Source organism: Grammomys surdaster, unplaced genomic scaffold (assembly GCF_004785775.1).
Source record: "Grammomys surdaster isolate TR1022 unplaced genomic scaffold, NIH_TR_1.0 278, whole genome shotgun sequence".
Lineage (NCBI taxonomy): Eukaryota > Metazoa > Chordata > Mammalia > Rodentia > Muridae > Grammomys > Grammomys surdaster.
Genome location: NW_021604719.1, coordinates 7,584,327 through 7,607,838, shown reverse-complemented (window position 1 = coordinate 7,607,838; position 23,512 = coordinate 7,584,327). Strand labels below are relative to the sequence as shown.

General features: G+C 42.2%; 1 protein-coding gene across 4 annotated transcripts in view; it reads right to left on the bottom strand.

Moving 5' to 3' along the window:
* Tnfaip8 (TNF alpha induced protein 8) overlaps nucleotides 1-23,512 on the bottom strand; it is a 112,376-nt gene that overhangs the window by 12,198 nt on the left and 76,666 nt on the right. Inside the window, exon 1 of one of the 4 annotated variants that reach the window (XM_028777222.1) lies at nucleotides 420-505. The exons of the other annotated variants lie outside the window; for them this stretch is intronic. The gene's annotated coding sequence lies outside the window, so the exon portion shown is untranslated. Of the gene's footprint in view, nucleotides 1-419; nucleotides 506-23,512 lie in introns of those variants that run through there. 4 annotated transcript variants of the gene reach the window in all.

Here is a 23,512-nt window from a genome sequence, read left to right as displayed (position 1 = left end):
GGGATGTGCCACGGAAGGTCCCTAGGTCTGTGGAATGAGCAGCAGCAGTGAAGAGAGTGAGCAGTAGTATCTTTTTGGATGAGATGATGGGCAGAGGCCAGAGATGAAGGCTTCTCCGAAGGTGGTTAACCTCAAAAGAAAAGTAGATCTTGCCTTACAGAAACATGTGACTATATAATCCTTTATGTTTTATCTAGTTTTATCTATAAATCTATACAACACTGATGCATTTTCCATTATTTTTAAGCCATTGCTTTTCTCTCCACCCTTGGCCAAGCTGTGCTAAATAGCTAGCCACTCTGTTGGTAGAGTGACTATATTTAGTTAATCCATGTAGCAAATGATCTGGAATCTTCCATACAACTATCTCAAGCCCATCTGTTTTGAGTATTTTAGGAGCAGTAACCTGTTGACCTTACCATGAGCATCTCCCAAATATGCATCTTGGCATAAGCTCCCAAAATTTTGGTCACAACCTTTCCAAGCAATTGCATTGAAATATCAGTCAAATATCTTATGGCCAAGCATCCCATGGTCATGGGAGCAGATCCTGTGGAGGGTAAGCAAATGGTGAGAGGAGACTTATAGCCTTTGAGTAAGCTACTTTAATTTAGATATCAAGGCACCCATGCCCTGAGGCTCTGTGATAAACACAAGTCTTCTCTGGAGGCTTTCAGAAGCATTGTTCCCCACAGTAAGTACTTACAAGGAGATATCTGAGATCTTTGAGAAGAAGGTTTTTCCCTGCTGTCTGCCTTTTCTCCCCAGTACTGTGCACCCAGGCAGACCCCTTTAGTATGGAGGGCTTAGGAAGCACTGTACACCTTGGAGCCTGGACTCCCTATATTCTGGGTCTGCCTAGAGCAGTGCTGCTCTTAGGGATAGGGAGTAAGTGAATGTTAAAAAACTAGGAAAATAAGTATCAAAATCTTTGTTTCTGATTTTCTTTAAAGAATCATAAGATCTGTGCATAAGATGCTCACATTCCGACATGACAGTGGTCCTCTTGAGCTAAGCTGTGATCCCACTTTTTTGAAGGAGGGTCCCCTGGCCTTCTGAGTGATGACCTCAACCTGTACCATATAGATATGACTAGATTTTAGGACAACTGAATAGTCAGTAATTAAAAATCCTGCCCAGCAGCTCTGTCCCAAGTGATTCTAATGTTTTTTGGGAGGTGGAAGGTTGAAGTAGATATGAAGGCCAGTAAAGAGTCATGATCCAGAGAACAGAATCACTGGCCAGGATACAGACCTTACATTCCAGCATTACAAGGAATCTCCTGGCAAAGGATTGACCCCTAGGAAGAGGCTCACCTTAAAATATGCTAATGATGGAATAATTAATTCTTTGAACTAAGATCCTAACTCAGGTTTACTGAGCCACCTATTACTAAACAGGTATTTCTCCTTACTGTAGCTACTTCAAGTTAGGACAGAAAAGAGAGCCATCATGTTTAATAAATTTGAGTGTTTTAAAAAACAAACAAAAAGGAGGAGAGATTTAGAAGAAATATTAAATATGAAACTTTTTTTTATCAAATACCATAAAACTTATATTTAGGACAAAGAATTAATCTTTTTTTAATCTTCCCCATCTTGTAAGACTTTTATGCAAATATATTAATCTTCCCCACCCAGTAAAACCTTTGTGTAAACAAAGATCCACAGCTCTGTTGTAGAGATTTGATGCCCTAGAGCAGTGAGCCTTTTCTCCTTGGGGCAATGACCTGTTCCCCTTCTTCCTTCATTTCCTGTGCACTAACCAGTTGAACTAGACTGTGAAGTTGGACTCTAATCAATAGGGAAAAGACACAGCCACCACTGAAGTTTGAATAAAAACCAGTACACTCCCTGTCTCAGTGTGCTCATCTGAGTACACCTTTTTGATAAAGAGTAAAGTTTTGTTCAGACCAAAGAAAGGAAACACATCCTGTCTTGAAATGTGCTTATACATTAATGTGGTAGTTTCAATAAGGTACTTTAAATAGGAATGGCTGCCATAACCACCACACAGAGTTATTAATTTAACAGGCTGGCAAGCCAAGGATGGGTAAGATTCTGTACAGAGCCTTACCAACCTAAGACAAAAGTACATTGCTTTTGATATTACGTATTTCATGACGGGTAAGGAAGGCACTCTTGTCAGAACAATCTAAGACAGGCTCAGTCTTGTTTATGAAATAAAAAAGGGGGAGATGTGGAGACCTTTTGGGGCTGCTTGACAGGAATCTGACATTGGCCAAGGACAAGGAAGTGGGATTCAGGCAGGAATCTGATATTAGGCTAGAACAAAGAACTAATTTCAGGCAGGAATCTAAATCTTAGGCTAGAACCAAGAACTAATTTCAGGCAGGAATCTAAATCTTAGGCTAGAACAAAGAAATAGGCTTCAGGCATGAAAATAACTTTGGGCTAGGACAGAGAAGAAGGTTCAGATATTTTGGTCATCCTGAGAAGCCCTTAGAAACAGTGATCATGGGAATGAGCATGAGACTTTGTTTATTGCCTTGCTTGTTCTTTGAGTATTTGTGTTTATTGTCTTGCTTGTTCCTTGACTATTTGCATCTATTGTATTGGTAGTCCCTCAACCTAGAACTGACCTTAATACTTGCATGTAATTAAAATGGTATAAAAGAAAAAAAAATGTCTGCCATAGGCTCACAGATTTGAATGTGGTCCCCAGTTGGTGTGACTGTTAGGGAAAGATTAGGAGTTGTGGCCGTGTTGGAGGAGATGTTGTCAGTGGGGTGGGCTTTGTGGTTTCAAAAGCCACACCACTCCTAGTGTGCTCTTTCTGTCTGTACTTATGTATGTGATGTGAGAGCTAAGCTGCTGCTCCAGAGCTACGTCTGCCTGCCTGTGGCCGCATTCCCCACTGTGATGGTCATGGATGCCCTCGGGAACTGTAACACAGTATAAACTCTTTTATAAGTTGCCCTGGTCATGGTGTCTCTTCACAGCACAAGAAAGGTAATGAAGAATGTCACATCCTTCAGCTCTCTTTAGCGCCGAATCTCATTTCTATACACTGTGTTAACTAGGTCATACAGAGGTGGTAAATAAAGCTTATAAAGATCCTAGAAGGAAGTTGAACTGGGTGTCATCATATCAATGTGGAACCCTAAACAGTCAATGAACTTATAGGTGGAAGGAAAGAATTCATTCACCCATTTTTTCTAATTTTTTTTTTTTTTTAAGATTTTCTTAAAATTGTGCATCTATCAAGTGCCAGGCAGAACACCTACTCACAAGAGATTCAGATTCTAAAGGAAGACTCAAGGCAGAAACAAGCACATGAGTGCCAAGTGATGACAGGGGTCACATAAAACAGAAGTGTGTAAATTAGATAGTATGTTCTTTCATCCAGGGTAGGCAGGGAAAGCCATTCTGAAAACGTGACATTCGAGAAAAGCTGAGAAAAGTCATGAGAATGGCACAGGGTGTAACCCCCACATTTCTCCCACAAACCCTTTCTTGACCATGCTGCCTAGCTCATACCAGAGTAGGCATTTGAGTATTTATCTCCTTCCATTTTGACCTAGAGTAACATCTTTGTGATTTGTTACACTTTATTCCTTGCTGTAATGTAACGTAACGTAACATTAATCTCTAGCATGTATCTTCTGGATTTGTAGGGAGGAGGCAGGAGGACAGGGGAGGAACAGGCCATGGATACTGTCTCTAGGAAACACAACCAAAGTAAGTGGCTTCACATAATGTATTTTCCTATCGGTTACATAGCTACTTAAACCAACTGCACTTATGCAGGTGTTGCAGACTTCAATGTCATTTTTTGTGAAAAAAATATTCTAGTCATTTAATAACTAAAGATAAGCATCAAAAATCTATTGATAATGCTTGAATTGGTAGGGAGACTCTCTGCAGTGATGATATTAATTCTGTTTTTAAGGAATTTGTGCTGTTTAACTATAAAAAGGCATATTCCTTACCATTATTCACAAAAAAATAGAAATCTAGGGTGTAGGTAAAATGGCCCCGGCTGCTAAGGTACTTGCCATGCAAGCATGAAGAACTGAGTTCTATCCCCAGAACCCACATTAAAAAAAAAGTTGTAGTTCGAACTTCATAATGTTCATGCACAGGGACAAGAGGATCCCTGGGGCTCACTGGACAGCCAGCCTTACCTACTCAGAGAGCTTTAAGACAATGAGAGACCCTTACTCAAAAATACAATGTAGATGGGTCCTGATTGACCCTGGCCTCCACACATAGTGCACACACACATCCACACACATTTTCCACACACATACACACACACACACAAACACACACACACATGCCACAAACACACACATGCACCACATACAGCAAGAAATCTAAGAAAGCACAAACTTAGCTTAATTTGTTGAGAAAGAGCAAAATACGGAATGTTTTAATTTTTTCCCCCATATTGAAACTGGCTGGCTTAAAATTATGTTTAGAATTTAAAATAATAAACCTCCCATCAAGCCAGAAAGACAAATAGCTTGGTTAAAATAACCACAATGCTAGGATGCTGACGACACAGACCTGGTATGTTACACTCATTCTTTTCAGTTAAGGAAAGTAGCTTAAAAAGACCATTACAGTCCTTTCTTATAAGAACTGGAAGGCATCCCCCGAATAGATCAACCTACCTGTCTTGGGGCTGAATTACTTCTCTAATGGTATCAGGGTAAAATAAAAGTTGGCAAGTAACACAACAAAAACGGGTCATTTTTATGACCTACTGCCAAATATCAACAAAATAAACGTCTTCTCCCAGATATGTTGTCAGTCCCCACTCCCCCAGTAGCTTTCCTCATGCTCCCTTCCCACGATGGATGGTCCTGCAATGCGCTGCTCTTTCATCAGCCTCAGCTCTAGAGAAGGAAGAGGGAAAGTGGAGGCTCAGAGGTCGACCCAGGGTTACAATACAAATCCTGTTAACTTGTGATGGCTCTTTCCTTTGGGAAAGGTTTTCTCCAGGACACTACCAAAAGCAGTGGGTAGCAAATTCCTCCACTTAAAACTTAGAAATTTTGCCATTATAGAGCCGATAGCTGCTGATGTTCAGTTGATAAAACTCACATACCATAAAATCTACAGTCACCATTAAAATGTTTTTTATTATACTCATATTTTAAACAACCATCCCTAGTATTTAATTCCAGGATGCTCCCGTACCCACCAAAATGGGCTCCCATAATATTTTAATTTTTTCTTGTTTTTGTAATTAGTTAAAAACATCATAAAAATTTGGAGCCTTCCTCCTCTTCAAAACAACAAAACCCTAGCCCTTCTGACAGCAGTGTGTGTGTGTGTGTGTGTGTGTGTGTGTGTGTGTGTGTGTGTACTGGAGGTGGTTATGGGTAACTCCCTAGCCCCTGTGGGTGTATGAGTTCTCATCTCTAACTGGAATAGCCAGGGTCTCTCGCTGATCTCAGTCATTTTACAAGAGCCTGGGATAAAGGTCTTAGTGACTCATGAGCTTCTAGCACTTTGTTCTCAAGTTGTCCATCAAACCAGGCAAAGAGGACACAGTTAGACTCTCCTCCCCAATTCCCAGGCTTCTGTCAACGTCTCTACTCACCTTTCCCTTCAGAAAGCTTCCATTTCTAAAGTACCCATCTAACACCACCCTACATCCATTTAGCCACATCTTCAGCCTGGTTCTTTTAATACCACTGTCATGGTTTGTTTTCTACCTATTATCTATTTTATTTTCTCATAGCTAATTAACATACGTTTATTAGAAAATAAACTTACTTAGGACGCCACATATTCCATGTGAGTGGAAACTGACATTATTCCCCTTAACACATGAAAGTCATCAAAATCAATCATGATTTTTAACATTAAAAATTAATTCAATGGAAAAAAGTCAGTCACCAACACTATCAGCTGCTACCAGGTGTTGCTGTTTGCCAAAGGCCATGAGTCCATATGTGGCTTTGGATTACAATAGTTAGTCCTGTGACTAAGAAGGCAAAGGTCACATAGCCCAAATCTAAGCATTCTCTGGAATGATACAGAAGATTTCCAAAACACTTAGAAGCTCCTGGTCTCATGATGAGGCTGAAGATGACTGAACACTATGTCTGGGGTCTCCTACCATCATTCGCTGTGGTACTAGCAGTCCAAGTCCAAGCACCACTTTTTTGGGAAAGAACCGTACACTCCATTCCAAGCTTCATGGCAATGCCATCTACATCAGGAGTTTTGCCTCAGATATTGTAGCCATAAACACTTTTTCATGAACCTCTCTCTTGGAGAGGATCCATCCCCCTTGTGTACTTAATCCATATGTATGTCTGGTAATTCCTTGAGACTGAGTTCTTAAGGGGCAGCAACAGGTCTTCCACACTTCATTTTCTTCTCTGGTGAAGCTACTAATATTAACTCCTCCCTATTCCCAGTCAGATTCCTGCCCTACCTGTGCTTCAATGTTTTAGAAAGTTAATCCAGATACTTCGAAAACACAAGTTTTGTCATCAAAAATTGTATCTCAATATTTTTTTAAGTTACATTAGTTAATATAGTTGTTTGTTTACGGTAGTTTTTGTAATTGGCCCTGGTAATGGGAACAGTTTCCCTGTGGACATGTAGGACACCTTGGACCACCCCCTTGACATCTTTGGGGAGAACTGTAAAAATTCTAAACCAGCTTCTAAACGAACTAAAATATGTCCCAAGCTGATGAAGTGTTCAATAGAGCAAAAGACTCAGGGATACGTAAGAGCATCTCTGCCCTTTTCTTACCGTAGGTATCGCCTGTTACTGAAGACAGTTATCAGTGAAGCTAATTCCTTGTTCTATCCAGAGCAAGTTCTGTTTAAAAGGGAAATAAATGTAGCTCGAAGGTGAGGAAGCAGATATGTGGGAATGAGGTTTCCAAGTGTGTTTCTTGGATAGACATGGATGCCTCTTCTGGGGGTGGTTCAAGGTGTCCTACATGTCCATGAAGACATGTTCATATTACCAGGGCCAATGTGGGAGAAACAAATGTTTCAATATTTGATGGAAAAACTTGTGTTTCCAAAGTATCTGGATTAACTTTCTAAAAGATTGAAGTACAAGCAAAATCTGAGAAGGCCCACTTTAAAGCCTGGAATTTAATTTTACTGAGTCAAATGATTAACAAGGTTTATGGCCACATATTTGGCCTTGGGAAATAGTTTTGATTATATCTGCCAGTTATTTTACATTAAGTTTTTATAAATACCAGAGCTTCCCATTGAAATATTGTTTCTTTGGAAAAGATGATACTTTTATTGAAAAATTTATTACAATAGTCTCATGGTTGCAAAAGGTAGAAAGTATCTTTTTGTCCATTTTGTGTTGTTGTAACATGTATCTAAGGCTGAGTACAGTTCTGCCAGCTAGGAAAGACCTACAACTTTGGATGAGCTCAGGCTGAAGCTGAGCATGGCTAAGGGTCAAGCGCACTAGGGTTTAAGCAGATGATTCCCAGAAAGAAAACTAACTCTCAGGACTTTACTGTGACCAATCCGGCCCCACCAGACCTTGTCCACTCCAAGGAGATGTGCACTCATCCTTTCTGAGTGGTGTCCCACGACCCAACTACTTCCTATAGGCCCTCCCTGCCTGCTCAAGATTTGACCACTGCTACATTGAGGACCAACCGAGTGTCCCACGCTGGAACCTTTGGAAGATGAAGTACAATCACACTATAGCACTAGCTAAGAAGAATAACTCTGAATTCATCTCTAAGATGTGAGGCAATGTATATTCGAGAGAACACATATTTATAAAATGAATCAATTCTTTTGAATGTATGATTTCAAAGTCAGTTTCTAAAAGAATATTAAATCTACCCTTGCTAACTAGTTTTCCCTTGAATTTAAGGGGATTGTTCTTTTAAGGTTTCAGTTTATATCACCTAGTTCTCTGCTTTGGAAAAAAAATGCTTAGGAGACTTAAGGATTTGACAGAAGGGAAGGCCTTTCTTGCCTCCGTTTCCCACATTCATCTTTATTGCCTTTTGTTGATCTTGGAATGAAGGAAACAGATGCTGGTGCATGAGACGTGGTCTCGTGCAGTATTTATAACCTGTCAGCTGTAGAGAGTTAGTCTTTATATAGGCAATGGCAAGTGTTTCTCTGTACCTTTATTTCTCTGAAACATACAAATACACAACTGCCAGGATCACACCCACATTCCAATGCAAGGCACTTTCTGCTGCAAATAAACAAAATGAATCCCACACTGTCCTTATTTATCTATGCATTACATTGTCCCACCAGAAATATAAGCTATTTAAACCAGTGTTTAGAGAATTTAGCTCATATCAAAAGGGAGTTTAATCCCTGAGAGCATGTGTTTAGCATATACAAAGCAAAGAATTTGCTTCTATTATATCTGCATTGGGGGTCGGGTATAGTTTCATAGGAGAATGCTTATCTAACTGGTGTACAGTCTTAGATCCTTAGAAACACACACACACCCCACTACCATTACATTTACACTACTAGAAAATGGAGCAATATTAGATACAAGGAAAAAAAGAAAACAACACAATATTTGGATTAAAATTCTATTCTCCAAATTCAGAGCCTTAACAATCTCTCCTTTCCAAGATTTTAATGGTAAAATAATGCTGACAGGTGAGGCAATCTGGTTCATCTTTTCTTGTTGATAAACGGCTTACTGCATTTTGATGACTATATTAATATTATGTTAATAAGTTTACATATGGTAAGATGTTTATACATTTTAAATTTATATATCTATCTATCTCTATATCATCTATCTATCTATCTATCTATCTATCTATCTATCTTATCTATCTATCTATCTATCTATCTATCTATCTATCTATCTATCTATCATCTATCTATAATCATTAGGAGTAACTGAGAAGAAGTTTGGCACTCTGCAGCTAGGGTTAGCTCATTAGCATAGGTCTTAGTAACAGCTATTTCTATGCCTAGGAAAGTCCAGAGCTTTGGCAAGACTTCCTCTCCAGGAACAAATCAGGCCATTTAACCAGTGGCTTGCCTGTATTACTCACGACTGGGCAGAACTTCAAGGCATGCATATATATGGTTAGAGGGCTGAGGCCTTTTTGTCAAAGTCCCATAAAGTCCATTTCCTTTCATCTTCTGTGTCTAAACTTAGAAAAGCTCGAGTTCTAACTGTGGCAGGTATCAAACTGCGTTCAAAGTCTCCTTTACTCAGCTCAAAGCATCTTCATCGGAGGCACTGCACTGTTTCTCTCTGTCACACCATCCCCACCACGTAACACCACTCCTAAAATCTCATTTGAAATTACACTTAGCTAGTAGGAAAAATTCTACAGAAGAATAATTCTGCTGAATTTTAAGCAGAGATTTTTGGGGTGGGGGGACAGGTAGAAAGGAAGAAAGAAAGAAAGAAAGAAAGAAAGAAAGAAAGAAAGAAAGAAAGAAAGAAAGAAAGAAAGGAAGGGAGGGAAGGAGGGAAGAAAGGAAAAGAGAAGATTGTAGGTATTCTAGACATGGAGTTTGGCTCAGACACTTCTTTTTGCAACGGTACCATGGGATATATTTACATCAGTTAATTATGTCAGATTTGAAGGACGAATCTTCAGTTTCTGCCACCTTCCCACTTAGTAAGAAGTTAGGTAGCCATAGCCTTCAGTCAGCTTAGACAGAGCCAGTCTGCTTACTACTCTCCCATGGCCTGTCTGCTCTAGGCTGGCTCCTGAACACTGTGGCTCAAGCACACAGCAGCAGACTGATGGCTCCCTGTGCAGACTCAGAGGGAGCCAGGAACAAGGTCCTAGCAGGCCTTCCTGAGTGTGTGCCTATGAATTGTGTTCAGTCTACTTCTGACTCTTGAGACAGGACTGATGTAAGTACTGGGCATCACACACTCTAGTACCTACAACAGGTGGTTTGCCTAGAGCCATGATAAACATCCAGGTAATAAGTAATCCATGGACCTCACGAAAATCACACATTTTGGTTTTGCAAAGTAATTTATATTGTGGACCATCTAAAAGTGGGCCTACTCACACTTCACTGGGTAGCAAGCATTTTCTGTTTGCCTACAGTGTATTACTCATCATCAAAAAACATACAAAGTGTTAGAGAGATGGGTCAGCAACTGAAAGCTCTTGATATTCTTGCAGAGGATCTAGGTTCAGTTCAAAGCCATCCCTACCTCAAGTTCCAGGGAGTCCTACACACAGACACACACACACACACACACACACCCTACACAGGCAAGACATCCATATAAAATTCCTATCTGCTACTCAGGTCTAAGGCTCTTAGTTTCTAAAAAGAATGAATCAATATTTTCCACCAAGAAGCTGTTTTTACTTGATGAAAATTCATGCATAGGATTTAAAATTGTAAAAATCAAGCTTTATTCTTTTTTTTGTTGTTTTGTTTTTTTGTTTTTTGTTTTTTGGAGACAGGGTTTCTCTGTGTAGCCCGGGCTGTCCTGGAACTCACTCTGTAGACCAGGCTGGCCTTGAACTCAGAAATCCTCCTGCCTCTGCCTCCCAAGTGCTGGGATTAAAGGCGTGCGCCACCACAGCCCAGCCAAGCTTTATTCTTAAACAAAGTCGGCATTGCTTTCTCCTGCTCCAGTGTGAGAAGAGAGGTACAAACAAGGAAGGCAATCGGCAGCCTACATTTAGCATCAGTCATGTCTGGCCCTGTTGCAATACTGTGTTGACTAGTTTTACGACAACTTGACACAAGTTAGAGTCATCCAAAGGGCGAGAACCTCAATAAAGAAAATGGCTCCAGAAGATCAGGCTGTAAGCAGACAAGACTGGGGCATTTCCTCAGTCAGTGATAGATGGAGGAGGCTCAGCATACTGTGGGCAGGAAAACCTCTGCGCTGGCTGGCCATCCTAGGTTCCATAAAAGGCAGGCAAAACAAGCCATGAGGAGCAAGCCAGTAAGCAGCACCCACCACGGCCTCTGCATCAGCTCCTGCCTCCAGATTCCTGTCCTATTTGAGTTCCTGTCCTGACTCCCTTCAATGAGGTGGAAGCATAAACCAAATAAACCTTTTCCTCCCCAACTTGCTTAGGTCGTAGTGTTTGATCAGAACAATAGTAACCCTAACTGAGACAAATACATTAATCTTATGTATTATGTTTATGATTTATAAACTTAGCAAACAAAGTCTAGCTGTGTCCCTGAAGATGGTTCAAAGAACTGAGACTGACTTCACCCTCAACCTACTAACAATATTTGCATGTGTTTTGTATTTTAAATCCTCTTTCCCCTGCATGGCTTTGTATTTGACAGACAAATGGTAACTCAAGTGACCAGCACACACTGAGTCGGGATTGCAGAAAAGAAAGGGCTTCCTTTTGTGCAGATAATACCATGTCATCTATGTTGCACCTAATCTATAATTTCTACAAACTACAGTCAAAACAGCCTTTTTGTCGTTTTCGAACTTTTTAAAATATCTCGTATGTAATTTCTGAATTACATAGGAAAATATTCAATAGTCACAGTTTGTATTTTATAGTCCATACTTCTTAAATTCTAACACAGGAAAAGGATGCTGCTTAAAAGAGGTAGCAGAGTTTTTGTTATTGTTGTTGTTATTTTAAGTTAAAGGAGGAAAATTTACAAAAGTTAAAGAGAAAGCAAGGGGGTGGGGGAAGAAATTTCTTTTAGAGTCTTAGCTAAAGGCAGCAAGACCACTAAAAATATTTTGGTATTTGTCAAAACAGCATGTTTCTTCCTGAGTGAAGGAGAGATGTGATTTAAAGAAGTCTAAAAGACACTAGGCTAACTGGAAGGAGCTTTAGAGTGGAAAATGTTTTACATCCTTAAAGCCTTATAATCAAAAGGTCAAGTCCATGGTCTGTGTAGCTATCCAGGCTTGCTTTCATCTCTTACCTTCCACTGCTCTGTAGGCAAGTCAGATAGGAACCTCAGAAGGGTGGCAACTGAAAAGGAGGTAAATTCAAAGAAAAAGAAAGTAGAAAATACAGACCCAGAAGATTCTCAAGACAATTACAATATCTTCATAAAAGAAAATCAATAAGACACCAAAAGCATGAGAACAGTTTCAATCTGTATAATACTGAAAGTTAGGTAACATGAGGACCTGGGAAAACGTAAAGGAACACAGGGGTGGGCTTTGAACTTCAGCATGTAGCAAATGTTGAAATGAGTGACAAAGACCTATTATGTTCAAACTCCCCTACTTTATTTAAAGCTTGGAAAATGGTTAGTCATATCTATACTAAACACTTCCTGTCCACGGGCAGGCTGATGGCAACCAACTGCCAAGTTCAGTAGCTGCCTACATTTAGTCAATTGACTCATTCATGAACTAAAAAAAAAAAACCCACCATAGATTGAAAAAAAATCTGGCTGACTAAAACTATGGAAAGATATACAATGAAAACCAAGGACTGAGTATTTCACGATGAGAGAGAGAAAGAGAGAGAGAGAGAGAGAGCCAGAGAGAGAGAGACAGAGAGAGACAGAGACAGAGAGAGACGGGGGGGAGGAGGGGGAGGAAAAGGGGGAGGGCAAAGAGGGATATGGTCCACAAAAAAATAAAAACGACAAGGAAAGTCATAGACAATTATACTCTAAGAGAATAAGTATGGGTTCTATGATACTCTAGAACCTCTACTAAATACAACAGTTCTCTCTCCCAATCTGTCCTAGTTAACATTTATTGTGAACATGTCCCATCCTAGAATCACCTGGAAAGTGTCTAAGTCAAATAACCGTCAGGGACTGTCCCGATTGTTAGGAAGACCTAACCCACTTGGTCAGCGCCATCCCTAGGCAGGTGGTCCTGGGCTGTATCAAAAGGCTAGCTGAGCTTTAGCCTAGTGATCCCCAGAGCAAGCAAGTAGCAGCTTTCCTCCATGGTTTCTGCTTCAGGCTCCTACTGGAGTTCCTGTCCTGACTTCCCAAGATGGACCGTGACCTGGAAACTTAGATCCTTTCCTCTCCAAAGTTAGTTTTGGTCAGAGTATTTTATCACAGCAACAGAAAGGAAACTGGAACACCCTCCTCTACTATTAGTTAATCCGAGTGACATTCCACATCTCTGTTGGACAAAAGTGCCAAAGGCCGAAGCATGCCCAGGGAAAGAACACAGCAGCAAGAAGGACAGCTCATCCATCTGTTAGCAATCCTTTCATTTCAGTCAGAAAGCAGGTTTTAAAGACGAGCATCTAGAAAATTTAAAGAAACAAGAGCTAAGAGCTAAAACCTGTCAGGAACGTACATGATATTAACAGCTCTACTCGTCGTACTGCTACACTAAGTACTCAGCTTTGGGAAAGAGAATGGAAAACAGAACCTTTCCCCAAGCAACCTCGAGGGCTGTCAGCTCAGCTGCCTCTCCCAGTAGCAATCAGAATATACCTGATTAACCCTTAGACATGATGAAACAAGCCAGCTGCAGCTGCCCTGCCAAGAGACGTGAGGAACAACCCTCTTCTCCCATAGCCAGACACGCAGATGAAATGATCCCACAGCACGCTGGAATACGAGGCCGGAACAGGAATGTGAAGCAACTGCTCCTATGTGTACTTCTAGAGATACCGGCTTGATCTAGAAGTCAGGACTGAGGCTGAGTGACCAAATAACTTAAGCCAGTTCTACCCATAAAACCTCCAGTTCCAAATTCTTCAGGGTTCCTGTTGAGCTTGTTAATGAGGGCAGCCCCCAGAATCAGGTGTGTGGCTTCAGTGGCAAAGGGCTTTGGTTTGAAATCTATCCAACAGCCACTTACTCCTGGCCCTGCCCCAACAGATGGCCCAGAACAGTGGGTAGATCCGACATGACTCCCACAGGCTGGCTCTATTACTTTCCAAATTGGTCATCTGCCCTTTACTAGTTTTCCGAAGACATATTTTTATAGTCTGGTAAGAAACTCATTAGACATCCCAGGCAACTCAACACAGCCCTGGCTTTTCACTGGCCCCAGGCCAGCAGCAGGAGTCCCAGTGTCACTGCCTCTGTGGGCCCCTACACAGATCCAGCCCGAGACACTGACTTTTCTATGCTCTTTTCATGGCAGCAATCCTTTGGCTCCAAGTTAGCACAGTACACTGGCAAACAGCACCCACTCGGCTTCCTGCTAAATCAACCAAAATAAGCCAATTGCCCTAACTTCCCCAGGTCACCATCATGCCTTGCCTGGTAAACGCTGCCGCCCGCTTCGGGAGTTTTTGATTACTTTTTGTCCAATTCCCTTTATTTCCTTACTCCTTGCTTCCTCCCCCTCCACAAGCCTACACACACAGCTCCCACCCATTCCTACTTTCCCCTCCCAGCCCCCCAGCCCCTACCCCCTCACCCTCACCCCCACTCCCACCCTACTCCCTGACCCCCGAGCCTCCGAGTTCTTCCCTTACTTTGTAATCTGCCAAAAGATCCCTCCCTTGACTTCCCGTTCAATCATGGGTTCCAGTACTTCCTCCTCTTGCCTTGCCCTTCCTAGGTGCTGCTTGCCCCAGAATTCCACTTCTGTTGGCAACTCTTGGGGAGGCTCCTTCTTTAATTATCACCTTCCTCTCAAGAATCTTGAGTCCAGCGTTTGGACCTGTGATCTGAGGAGGGGTGTATCTTCATACTTAGCTATTTCAAAACTGACTTACTCAATTTTCATTTTAACCCCAGAAAGAAAAAAAATCATTTCATAAGTTGTCTCACAGTAAGGGGGGCAGCTGATGCAGAACCATTTTCCTCTCACAAAGTAATTTTGCAGGAGGAAAAGGTTGTGTTTTTGCTTTTATGAAGGGTACAGAGGAGAGTTCACTTCGTGAATGTGGTCAGCAGGTTGGGCAGGGTTCTGTCTTGGGGTGTCAACGTGAACCTCCTTATTCACTTAGTTCTTAAGTGAAGCTGTACAGAAACACTATCTCCTGGTTTCCCACCAGGAGCAAGCCATGTAGCCTACTTCTGCTGGCATATGATGACAGTTTTCTACCTTAATTACAGGACAAAATTGAAGTTTCTCAGGATGCTTCAGGGAGTCTCAAATCCTACTTAATATGCTTAGAGTCACAGTCCAAAGAGCTCTGGAGTAGATTCGAAGACTGGACCACCCTGGCAAAGCCTATCGGTGGCTTCCCATGTCACACAGCTTGCCAGAGGCAAATGTATGGGAAGAGAGGAAGTTAGACACAAGGGAGGAGAGAACATTGCTCTTATTCTTAAGAGCACGAAGACCTGTATGACACTGTGATATAATAAGAAATATTTACTCAGTCTTCATTTCTGGCTCCTAGCCAGCGTTTCTAAAACCCTGGGGATTTCCTAAGCGATAGGAACATCGTTTATTATATGTTCTTGGGTCACTGTTTCTGCCACAAAGGTCCTAAGTAAGAGAAACATTTTGTTCCTCATAATAAACTCTTACCTGTTTATGCTAATGAGGCAACTCAGACAATATAAACAGTTTGTCACAGAACCAACCAAGAGATGTGAATTCTGTCTAGAGAAGCAGGGAGGAACTGGAGACTCAGTTCAGTTACTAATGTCTAAATGATCTGATCCCTTCACGGAAGTCTGGGAGCTGGTAGCCCTGGAATCACAGGGGTGCTTGGGCTCCCACACCTATCATTGGTATGTCTCCCATTTGGTTCCAACTATGTTGGTTCCTTTATTATAAAGTCAGACAATTCCCTGAGGTTTTGATCTGTTGTAGCCTGTGGAAGAATCTTTCCCATCCTTTTTTCCTTTACCTTTTCCTGGCTATCTTTACCTGCTACTTTTATGCACTGAAGTTTATCTGATGTGATGTCTCAAAGGCCTGTAGACCTGCTCCCCAGACTCTTCTCAACACTGATGGGAGGTGCTGGGATGGACAGAATGAAGGGAGCCTGCTGGTTATTAAGACTTGGAAATCACACACAAAGGGAGACTGGGTATTTACAACAGGAAATCTTCATTCACCCACTAAATACCAACTGAATACCTAAGGCACATTCCAATCCTATGACAGCCTCCTCAAGCTTTGGCTTCCAGGCTTACTTAAACCCAACTTCACTCAAGGCCTCACACCAAGGCAAAGCTGCCTCTAAGACCAGCTCAGCCTTGGCCAGCCATTTCTTCCATGGACTACCCTCCTGGCTTCCAAAGAGCCCATTCTCTCTGGGATTTCCTCCTCTCACTTGCACTAGTAAAGAAGACATTAGTGTTGTCTTCTTCACCAGCTCCATCTATCTCTGCCCCTGTAAAATGTTTGTTCTCAGGAACTGAAATCATGGTTTAGCCTCTCCTTCCTTTACACACTTCCTCTTGGCGACCAGAGAGCAAGTGGTCTCCCCATCTGACTTTGCTCCTCAATATTTACTAAGGTAAACCGTGTTCATTACTATGAAGCTAGAGGATGCACCGTAAGTGTCATATGTAAGTCTATGTATGACACTAAGTACAGTTACCATCTTAAAAATCCTTAACACGGTGGTAGGGTACCAAGTCTGATAGCCTAGGCTTTGCAGTGTTACTGATTCCCAGAGCAGGACTTTGTTATCGATTTGCTCCCCACTCAGACATTACTCACAAGGATGCTACACCCCTGCAGCTAACTCTTCAATGCTGGTAAACCATCAGAACAAGATTTAACACTTATTCTCTCATAGTCATTGCCAGGGGCTGTGGAAGACAGTCGGCTGCTGCCCCTCAACCACTTCATAAAAACAAATGTTCTGAGTCCCAGAATGGACCAGGCTTGCAGGCTCTAGGGAAGGTAAGGCTGTGGGAGGGGCAACTGTTCCTGCAATGGCATACTCCATGCCAGGTGCTGACCTGACTCCTTCTCCACCCACACACATACAACACATTCTCCTCAAGAGTTCCCCACCCAGCCAGCACTCCCAATAACTAATTCGTCTTAAATGATATCCTTAAAGGAATGAAAACAAGTGAGCCCACTGCAGTGTTAAGCCTCACCTCTTGCCTGTTGCTTTCAAAACCGGGGAATCTGATGGGCTTTATTTGTAGAGCTAAACAGTATTCCATAGTGCCTTATCTTTTATTCTCACTGGAGAAGGTTGGATAGGAACACTGTTCAAACATTCCATTTACATTTTTAAACTACTCCAAAAGGTCATGAATGACACCCAAACAGATAGATTAGGACCCTCCTGTTTCAAGGCGATCTCAGGGCCTGAAGCCAGAGCCTGTGTCTGCATAAGCCTCATTTGTAGAACATGCCAGGGAGAGGGTAGCCTAGTGGGCAGTGTTAGCCTTGGGGCCTCATCTCCAAGATGAAATGTGTAGATAAAAGGATCTGGGATGCAATGCTACTTTTAATCTTTGAGCATGGCAATTCTCCATGCACTTTGCCATACGACTGTTTTCATCACGAAGCATTTGCTAGCCAGACCTTTCGTAAACATCATAGACCCGCACAGGGCTTCATTTCATCCTGATTTATTTTCAGCATTATTTTAGGAACAGCTCTCTACCCGAAGAGCGCATGCAGCACGCTTGTTTCCATGCTTCCCAACAGAAATGTCTACAAACAAAAGGCTGTGGCAAACCGTTGACTCTTGTATCATGTTCAGATGAAATCACTGGATCCTGAGATTTTTCTGGCTGCTGTGTTCTCTTCCATCCACCCACCCTTTGGCTACTCCCTGGATTACTAATAGCCAGGAGCAGGGAATTTAATCATCCACTCTCTCAGTTCAGTGATATCATAATCCAAGAGCAACAAAGGTGTGATGTATAATCAGACTGGTAATATCTTCAGAGGTGTGTATGGGGAGCCTCAGTTGTATTTCAGTTTTTAGATGTGGGGGGTGCCATCAAGTGGCTCACTGTAGAAGAGTGTACCATATCTCAAAATGAAATTTTTTCTACTCTTAGTCCTGGTCAGCACATTGTACTTCAGGCTAATGACTACACAGACAGAGACAGATAATTGTGTCTGGCCTCTGAGAGAGCATGCTATGCCTTTTACATTATGTATGATGTCAAGGTCAGGAAAACCAAGAGGCAGGCGTTACAGCACAGCCTACATCACTACATAGCTTTGCCAAGCAAGAACCACAAAGAGAAGACACATGGGAGGTACCTGGCAATAAACGAGAACTTGGAAGTGCCACACCATATGTGATTGAGACAGTGAGAATAAATAACACTGTGTGCAGCTTACACAGTGTCCCAGGGGTCTCCATTACCACAGAAGAAGATTCTAGTAAGTCACCACCATGAAATAACTGAGCCCCCCCCCCAATAATATTTACTTGGCCAGCAAAACTATGAAACTCCTAGAGGAAAACCTTCAGGATAATGAAACAGAAAAAGGCTTTTTAGGTGAGAAGACCAACAAGACAGAAAACTAAAGCAAACACAAACAAATGAGATTATATGCAATGGTAAAGGCTTCTTTCTGTGGGGCAAAGGGAACCATAAAGGCTTAACCTACAAAACAGAAAATGTCTGCAAAACGTTCATCTTACAAGGGACAGATATCTGAGATGTCTGGGGGTTAAGCAACTCAATGGTTAAATAGTCAAATTCTTAGGTTTAGTCGCCCAACAAAACCTGGGAGAACTGTCTGTGTGTTTCCCAAACAAATACGCATGCCCAAAGCATTTTTTCAGCCCTTGTCATCAGGGAAACGTAACTGGAAACTGTAGTGACATGCCATCACCTCAGTGACAATGGCCGTCAGCAAAGGCAGAAACAAAACCAAACACACTGGCATGTGTTTTGGGGGGTGGGGGGAAGGAATAGTTACACTGTTGGTAGAAGTATAAATGAATATAGCATTATAGAAAACAGTACAGAAGTTCCTCCAAAGCAAACAACAACAGAACCAGAATTACCACACCATCCAGCAGTCCCACTTACTGTGTGTATATTCAAAGGAAATAAAATCTGACCTACACCGCCATATTTAACACAGCACTTTATAATAACCAAGATCTGGAATCCACATGGGTGTCCACTGACAAACAGATAAAGAAAATGATAGGAGTATAAAATGAAATACCTTTCAGCCACAAAAATAAATGGATTCCCATCCTTTGTGACAATGTGACTCGACCTTATTCTATCGGGTAAAATAAACCAGAAAGTCAAATATCACATGTTCTCACATGGTCAGGTACAAAATACATTACACAGAAGCCGTAAGTTCCAGCGTTCTCCAGCCTGGCAGTGACTTCAATTAACTAAAACATCAAATAGTGCAGAAGGTACCTCCTGCACTAGGGTTCCCCTGTTTGTAGGATGCACACACATGCTACCTCCTGTGCTGGCTTCTAGATCTCCTGCACTTGGGCTGGACAGAGACACATGAGGTGCCGGGCAGCTGACTCCGGGAAAGAGGCAGCAGAGAGAGTCATAAGAAACGGGAAGTATGCCCAGCACTGACTCTAGTCTAGAGAATAACTCAGTATATTCTAGCTCCAATTCTGCTTCTTCTGTGTTCAAGGAAAATTCATGATGCAGGCAAGCAATTAGGCCCTGACCCCAGAGATGAAGGGCACATGCTTGCTTTGCTTGTACTAGTTATAGCACTTGAGTGAAATATGAAGAAAACCAAATAGGCTTGTCCTCTGGACTTGGAAGGCACTGTTTCTATTTCTATAAAGAGGCTAAGGCAATGCCTCTAAGCAATGCTTTCCAGGATTCTGCCGTATCACATATCTTCATTTAAAATTAATTATTTAATAGAGCATCACTAGCTCCTTCCATATGAGGTGACTCCAGTTTGGCATAGGGGGTTCAGGAAGGGAAAAAATGTATAACTTCGTTGTCAAAAAGTTTCTAATAAAGCACGGGCAAATGGGAACTAATGACTGTACACAGGGTCGAGATAGTACACACTGGGAAAGTGTAGGAGGGCAGGGAACAGCCTAGAAAAGCATTTTCTGCCAAATGGGTGTAGATGGAGACAGAATCCACTTGAGGCAGAGCCAGAGAGAGATCACAACCAAGGAAACAGGGCTGTTGTGAGGAATGAGGAAGCCGAGTCCTGCTGGTCAAGCAGTGGAGTGGATTGCTGTGGTCAAGGTAATGCAAATAACAACTTCCCGTTTCAGAGAAGCTTCCTTTTCACGATTGAAGGAATCAGCTCCCATTGCCCACAACCACTACTGGAATCAGAAGCAGCTTCTCCCCCTCCAGCAGCAAGGGCGGGAACTCAAGCTGTCCAAGACCAATCAGAAAGCTAATCTCTTGGATGCTAAAGGTTGAGGATGACCAAATACTCTGTAACAGAAATCTGAGCAGTTAGAAGCAGTGATGGCAACCTATCCAGACCGTTCTTGGACATCTGACTATGCTGCCTAATGCATTCTGAAATCCTGGGTTTCCAGCCTGTTAGCAGGTGCTATGGATTTGATCTCAAAGGTCCCCCATAGGCTTATGTTTAAAGACTGTCAATGTACAATTAGAAGATGGGGGGGGATCTAGTAACTGGAAGGGTACCAAGGTAAGACCTTGGGGTATCTTTGCTCTCTTTAGTTTCCTGGCCACCACATTAACGGTCTTCCTTCCTCACGACAAGCTGCCATCAGCACATACCCGAGGCAAGGGCCCCATCCATCAGTCAGGCCCTGAAACCTCTAACACTGTGAGTCAAAATAAACCATCCAGCCAGTGGGATACATTCCTGTAATCTTAGAACCCAGAAGGTTGGACAAGAGGATAGTGATTTACGGCCTAGCATAGGCTACATAGTAAAACCCTATTTCAAAACCAAACAGTAATTTTTTAAAAAGTTAATTACATCATGAATTTTGTTATGGTGACAGAAAACTGTCTAACAGAGAATATATGAATTATTCACATTTTCCAACAATTATTTTGTTTACAACAACAAAAACTACATTCCACTTTTTGTCATTGGAATGCTTAGTGACTGGGGCGATTACTATAATAATCAGAGCACAAATGCCAAGACATAGAAAGAAGATATATTCCAGGACAAATGAGGAAGGTAAAGTGGGAGACCTTTCTTGGTGACCAGTTGGAAGCAGAAGACAAAGGAAAGGACAGAGTTGGTGAGAACATCCAGGCCTACAGTTTGAAATCTAAAAAGAGAGGTGTAGCATGCAGAGGAAACACAGAAGGGAGATCAGATCTGTGCTGGCAGAAGGGGTGTGGTCACGTTAGACTTAGTGAATGGAAGGTCCCTGTTCATAGTGTCTACCAGGAAGCTCCACACACAGGTGGTTCTTAGAGGAGTCCAGGATGGAGGTATAGCAGAGTTGATGAAAGAGCTAGAAAGAGCTAGAAAAAACAAAAACAAACAAACAAACAAACAAACAAACAAACAAAGGAGACCACGGGATGGCGATGTCCAAGAAACCACGGAAGATGGTGGTCCCTAGTATTAAATACAGCTATGGTTTGATGGTGGTGGTGGTTTTAATTGCATTTGTTTGTGTAGTGTGTGTGTGTGTGTGTGTGTGTGTGTGTGCATACAAATGTGCCATGGGAGGTGTGTAAAGGTTGTGGAGGTCAAAGGACAACTTGCAGGAATTGGTTTTCTCCTTCCCCATGGGAATTCCAGGGATTGCACTCAGATCATCCAGTATGGTGACAAGCACCTTTATTGGCTGATCCATCTCACTGGCCTGAAATTATTATTACTAATATTTTATTACTAGCAATTTTTTTAAAGGATAAAAGATATGAGCAGAGGATTATGATGATTTTGACACATTTGTGTAATGATGAATCAGAAAGACAAAAGACCAAAAAAGAAAAATCTCATGAAACAAAGAACAAAAGCAACCAGATTTCAGTAAGATAAGGTAGCCGGAAAAGAGCACTTAACGGCCAGGTGTGTTGGTTTGTATCTGCAACCCCAGCACGGAGAGGCTGAGACAGGAGCACCACTGTGCTCAAGGCTTGCCTAGGCTACATAGCCAGATTATGTCTTGAAAATAAAAACAATCCAAGAATTTTTAAAGAAAGGTTCATTTTAAAGATTGGGTAAGTAATGCCCAAAGTTGGACAAAGTGATGAAAAGAAGCCTGATAAACTAATCATCTGATTATTCTATGGGGTTTAATGAACACTTCTTCCACGAAGGTTCTAGAGATTTACAGTGGGGAATAAGAAAGACTCTTTTGCTCAGGAGCCTGCTCAAGAAGAAAGATAAGCCAGTGTGATGTGTGTCAACAAGGAAAGGGACAGGTGTTCTGAGAGAGGGCAACTGGGGGGCCTGGTTCAGACTAGGGGGGTGGTGCTTGGTTCAGAAAAGGCTTCTCCAAAGAGTTGACTGAGAAAAGAGTTCAGATAAAGAATAGGGTATGGGGCAAAAAAAGAACAGCTGCAAATACTAGTACTCTAGAATGGGGGAGTGCCCTCTCACCTAAGTATGGAGGAGGAGGAGGAGCCATGAAAGACTGTGCAGGACCCCAAGATGGAAGGGTGTCATTCTGGTGTAGCAAAGACACCTACTCCAAGGCTTGAGGATGATGGTGAGTGTGGCTGAAGGGGAGGCTGTCAGTCTACAAGCAGGAGGTTGTGTAATGGCCACCATGTTTGTTGTGAAATAGCAGGACTGGTGAGTCAGGAGAGGCCTAGGCTAGGTGACGAAGGGAAATGGCTAACTTGAGGGAGCTGCCCTCTCTTGCCAGCTAACCCCCCATTCCCTCCCAAGTCCTCACAAAGCGATAATGGCGTTCACATTTCCACTGTAAAAATCATGATTGATTCCCAAGGCGGAGGAGTCTTGGATCCTTCGGTGCTTATGTCTGGATCATCACAGTGATCTCAACCATCATTCATTTTTACCACTTTCATAATTAAGCAATGTACTCAACAGGAAGCATCTAAATGCCAAATATGTGGATGTTAATTGTCTCCTCAGGAAGCCCGTATCCACAGGAAACTGTTGACATCCTCTTTTCAAAGGCCTTCTCCTTAACAGAGTGGGCTCTTCCCATCTACTTGATGTCTAGGCATCTTAACGCTTTCCTGGATTTATCTAAAGCAAGTCCTAGATTTATTTCCCCCTCACTTTAAGCACAGTCGCTTACTGAGGAGCAGGCGAAAGGAAAGCAGTTCTTTAGGAGGTGACTGTAGACGGGAGCGAGCGACCGCTGGCACAGAGTCAAGTGCACTCTAAGCCATGTGAGCCGGACAACCTCCCCAGTCATATGCATCCACGCTCATGCACATACACAAATAAACCGGCCTCTAAGGACCTCTACATCTGACGATGGTTTCTCCAGATTCATTCCCAGCCAGAGTGCACTAGTCCCTTATTAGGGTTCGGAATGATGAATTAGAAACATCTACCATTACAGCAAATTAGATATGAAGCATCCAAGGGCAATTTCCTTGCAGCTCAGAGAGTCTGAAGGGCTCCTGCTGGTCTCTCACTACACAGGATTGACAAGGGTGCCACCAGAGGAAAGAACCCAATGAACTGGAAGTGAAGGGAGGTAGGGAAGATTGGAATCAGAGAGGATAAAGGAGTCAGAGAAGTGACTGGTGATGTATAGTGTGAGGGATTCGGTCCCATAAAGTAACCAGTAGATACACATTCTCTCATTCTCTCTCTCTCTCTCTCTCTCTCTCTCTCTCTCTCTCTCTCTC